We start from the raw sequence: 5,957 nt of genomic DNA, 5'->3' as shown, positions 1-5,957 counted from the left end.
TCTAACTTAATTTGATATTTTTAGCTAAAAAGTGGCACCTTGTGGACTTGTGGCCGAGTTTGATTGGATCTAGAAGAAGCAAACTCGAAGCAACCATTGTTGAAGCTGCTTTATTCTGAGAATTTTGAGAAGTTCTGGCCATGTTGTTTAGAACCTAATTTGATGTCACTCTCAAGCTGAAAACTGAAAATAATCACTGGTATATCCTTTCTGTCAATGTACTTCTTATATCCATGTACCATGATGTTGTTAGGGATATAGTAGATATGTTCTAGATCCAATCTCATACTTGATGATTTGAACATATTTTTGTGAACGTTATTTGATACAAAATATATGGCATTTGATATTCTTTTATCATAGTTATTATTAATTATTTGATTAACTTGATAAGGTCCTTGTTAAATTTTGAGAGCTGTCATCGTGATGGAGATCATGATAATGAGAGTGAAGTTTCTTATAATTTAATCTAAACGTGTTCTTGATCATAGGATTATTAATTTGGACATTAGTAATCCGGTTAGATCAATATTTATGTGATCGTCTTTATTGGATAAAGATTAGTTGATTTCATTAATGAAATCACATAGATAGATGATGCATATAGAGATATGATCATTGAACCGACTCATTGGATAATTCCTAATGATTAGAATTATCATAAACTGTCAATAGGATATTCTCTTGAAGAATGTGATGTAAGAGTTTCCTTTAACCTGAGATCATCATAGTAATTGATCAAGATGGAATTTGTCAACTCTTAGTAATGAGTTTAAGCTCCATGTTGTCATGAATTATAAACGACCAAACTAAGACCTTGGCCAGGGCAATTGAATGAAGGAAGAAAATAGTTTCTTAGATTATTGAATGGTCAATAATATTTGACATGAATGCATAGTTGGTCGCCTATTAGGATTTGACAGTTAAACCATATCCTAGGGCGATCAAGAGCTATAAGACAAAAGAAATTACTATATTATTCTTCTACGGGTTCTTGAGAGTAAATTGTATACTTCATGCTATCCGGTCGTTAAGGAGTGTTGCTAGACGCTAACCCTTGATTAGTATATTGATATGATCAATTTACTAACAGTTTAGTATTGAACCTATGGGATCGCACACTAACGAGTGTGCTGATCTTTGTTAAAGGATTAATTATTTTATTGTTTGACAATTAAATTAAAGAATTTAATTAGTCAAATAAATTTAATTATTAGTCCAAATGAAATATTATTATATTCGTTGCAAGTATAGAGGATATAATTAATATTGTGAACAAATTGAAGTTTTCTATTTGGAATAGAAATTAAATTATTTCTCTTAGTTGAAATATATATATATGTGATATATATAATATAAATTAATATTCATTTATATAAATGTTATACGTATATAATATTAATTTATTCTCCAATTTGAAATTGGAATTATAAAGTCCATAAGCACGTGAAAGTCCAATTGGACCAAGTAGCGTGAGTTGTACTTCGGCACTTCAATCCCTTTGAGAATTGGATTCAAAATTTTATAAGAAAATTCCATAAATTTTATTTTTTTGTATAAATTATTATCCTAATTAAATCATTATTTCAATCAAATAGGAAAAGAGTTTATAGGTGATACTATATAAAGGGCGATGCAGAAAATTTGTCGTAGTAAATCTTGAAAAGAAAATCACTTTGTGAAAGAGAGAGTGCAATACAAAGCCAAGAGAGAAAATACAATTACAATAAAAGTGTTTCTTGTTCTTCTACCTTTGAGTTAAGATTTTTGAGAAAACTTTCAACACAATAATTTTACTCAATTTGTTCGCGGGTTTCATTGATCAAAGAGTTGATAGCAAGAATCGATCTCGGTGTGGATACGCATAGAGTCTTCGCACTATCGAAGAATTTGAAACGAGACTCTCCTTGCCAGGTACTGTCATGACCCAAAATCTCACCTGTCGTGATGGCGCCTAACTCAATACTAGACAAGCCAACAACCTCAATAAACCACCATATCTTTTAAGTTTGAGAATAAAATAATTAAATTCAGCGGAAGAAACTCACAATTTCAAATATAACACACCCAAAATTCGGTGTCACTAAGTACATGAGCATCTACTATGAATACAAAGTCCGACTGACAAAATCACTGTCTGAAAATATAGAACAGTACAATAATTAAATAGAAAGGGAATCAAGTCTGCAGATATCAAGCAACTACCTTAATAGTCCCCAACAGAATTAACTTCGAAATCTAGCAGCCGCCATATCCGGGAGTACCTGGATCTGCACACTAGGTGCAGAGTGTAGTATGAGTACAACTAACTCAATAAGTAACAAGACTAACCTCTGGGCTGAAATCAATGATGAGCTCTGCAGGTACAGTCCAGTATAAATAATGGTACAGAAATGTAGGCATGCTTTCAAGTTCAATAGTTAAACTCAGTACAAGTAAAATAGATCAATACAACATGATATGAGGAATATGACATCTCAGTGGAAAGACCTCATGTAATACTGGTCACAAATCATTCGGTCACACGGTACTATTTATGGCCAATCCGGCCCAAGGATATTCCATCCCGTATATATATATATATATATATATATATATATATATATATATATATATATATATATATATAGGCCAATCTAGCCCTGAAAAATTTATCCCCAAATGTAAATGATACGGACAAGATCTATGTCCACATAAATTCATCACAATATAAATAAGTAAGGCGAATCCATGCCCTGGGAAAATCCATCCCTAATATATATAATCATCTACGCTCATTGGGGGTATGTACAGACTCCGGAGGGGCTCTTTCAGCCCAAGCGAGATATAAAGCCTTTATGGCCTACTGTAGGTAGGCAGTCCCGATTCGTATAATAATAAAGCCTATAAGGCTTACTGCAGGTGAGCATCCCCGATCCAAATGATAGTAAAGCCTATAAGGCCTGCTGCAGATGAGTAGCTCCGATCCATATAATAATAATGTATAAAGCCATTATGGCCTGCTGTAGGCGGGCAAACCCGATCAAGAACAACAATAATATATATAAAGCCAATATGGCCTGTTGCGGCGCGCATCTCGATCCCATAAATATCCTTATAATGGATGAATGTGACTGAGTGTGGAATGTACATTTTTTTAAAAATAATTATTTCAACAGCAGCACGACCCCATGGGTCCAAAACTATCGGCACATAACATAAACATGATCTTTATTAAGAGTCTCAGCTCAATTTCCTAACACGAGGAGAATATTCGGATAATAACATGATTCTTTAATTTTACAACTTCACAGGATTTATTCAAGACACAATTTATGTGGTGCACGTCTACATGTTCGTCACATATCGTGTGTGTCACCTCCAAACAATTTATATCATATCAAATTCGGGGATTCATACCCTCAGAACCAAGTTTAGAACTGTTGTTTTCTCTTTGCGAATGCAACCAAATGTTCGCGATCGCGATGCACACCTCTGTAGGCAGAAACCAACAATTAAAAATGGCCTAGAAATGGTCCGAAACCACCCCGAAACTCACCCGAACCGCTCGGGACCTCAACTAAATATACAAACAAGTCCTAAAATATTATATGAACTTAGTCGAAGCCTCGAATCACATCAAACAATGCTAAAACCACGAATCACACTTCAATTCAAGCCTAATGAACTTTGAACTTTCAAATTTTATATCTTGTGCTGAAATACATCAAATCAATCCAGAATGACTCCAAATTTTGCATACAAGTCATAAATAACATAACGAAGCTATTCCAATTTCCAGAATCGGATTCCGACCTCGATATCAAAAAGTCAACCCCCCGGTCAAACTTCTCAAAAATTCAACTTTCGGCATTTCAAGCCTAATTCCACTACGGACCTCCAAATAATTTTTCGGACACACTTCTAAGCCTAAAATCACCATACAGAGCTATTGAAATCATCAGAAATAAATTTCGAGGTCGTTTACACATAAGTTAATATCCGATCAACTTTTCCAACTTAAGTTTTCAATTATGAGACTAAGTGTCTCATTTCACTCCGAAATCCTTCCGGACCCGAACCAACTAACTCGATAAGTCATAAATCAATTATAAGGCATAAATTGAGTAGTAAATTGGGGAATGGTGTTATAATACTTAAAACGACCGGCCGGGACGTTTACATTCTCCCCCACTTAAATATACGTCCGTCCTCGAACGTGCCAAGAGTTGTTTCCAGGCCACCAAATCACTATTTCATCTTATCACGCACGTACCTGGGGGTGATCTCACATAATCCTATTCTATATAGGCCTGACTACACAACTTAACTGAAAACTACTTATTTAGCATTAGCCCATAAACCTTAGAATCCAATTTCCAACATCTAAAAATTTCTTTCGAAGACCTGAATCTCATATCTACACTCTGTATGAGTCTTAACAAGTTGTATCGAGCCATAACCATAATCCCAAATATAATCACATAACATACTACACAACTCGCATACTCATAGCACCATTTCTGATCACAGTAACTACTCAAAACCAACCAAGTACTAGTATAAAACCTCCTATCAAGCCAGACCTCATTCCAAAAACCTTTGTACACTGCTGATAATAAAAGAAACATGCAGAAATCTCATGACCCCTTATCAGAGCAACAAGTCATGTAGCTCTCTCGCCCCAACCAGAATCATAATCACTTTCTAAGCCGACTTTTAATATTATCCCCCCGAATATACTGTAATCAAACCTGATAATACCCATTCTAGGTCCAATGACATTATATTATTAAACACAACAATCCCACAGACACGCCACATCAATATAACTCAGGCCTCAACTGCGCAATCTATGTACCCAAATATGGAAAATGTCTCAAAGAAGAGAACTGTATTGTGAGTTCAACAAGCACCACCACAACTGCAATGCTATAAGCTCGTTATATATAGTAGAACCAAGGCACACAAATTTAATAACAGTAACCAGCTCTTCTAGAGCTCACATTAACATCACTCGCACGGATAACTCACATGCTATAGTATCAATATCTGGACCCGTACGGATAACTCACGTGCCAATAATATCAGTATATGGATCCGCACGAAAAACTCACGTGCCAATAACATAATCCGCCTGGCATGGTCACATGCCTCCAGTCCAAGCATATCATAGAGGAGCAATCAAATAAGTACACATGTATATGAAAAATTAAATAAGATTCACATGCTTCTAGACTGGTATAAATAACACGCCATAGCGTAAGCATGTGCAAAGTCTGCTGTCACACTTCAAATCGGCAATTTAACGCAGAAATAGTAACTATCATGTTTATTCAGGGAAATTAGCCTCTTTGTAACCTCAAATGTAGCCCAGATAGTTTTCAACAAAGGCATGAACATGATAAACGTTATAACTTTACGCTTAACAATCAACTCTAGGCATATCATAGCCTAAGCATTCTTTCGAGTATGAATACTTGCCCTGATGCTCGCACATTGGCTCAAACCTCACATATATGTACACTTAGCGGGTAGCTATCAAAAATAATTAACTCAACTAGTGCCTCCACTGAGTGTAAAGAAAATACTCACCTCAAACAGGCCGCAACCCGAAACAATATACTTCTGAGAACTCCCAGTCTCCAAATTCATCAAACACATGAATCAACATAACTGATCCCAACTCCAGCACTAGAATGACTAATACATATTCCATTCACGATCTTCCCATGAGGAATAATTTCATAATTCTTTCGTGCCACATAGAAATAATTTGAATATTAGCAGTTTATCAACCAGGTAAGTACTGCAATACCGATGAACATCCGCAAGTCAAAACACAACGCGCCTTCTGAAATGCGTACCCTTCTCAGGAATTACCGAGCAGTTATAACATTCATCGAATTATCGGAAACTGACCATGCTATTCAACATTCGTTACCTTCTCTTCAATACTGAATTGTCACCTTGTACAT

This window comes from Nicotiana tomentosiformis, chromosome 11, assembly GCF_000390325.3.
Source record: "Nicotiana tomentosiformis chromosome 11, ASM39032v3, whole genome shotgun sequence".
Taxonomy (NCBI): Eukaryota; Viridiplantae; Streptophyta; class Magnoliopsida; order Solanales; family Solanaceae; genus Nicotiana; species Nicotiana tomentosiformis.
Note: the sequence above shows the minus strand (reverse complement) of the source record.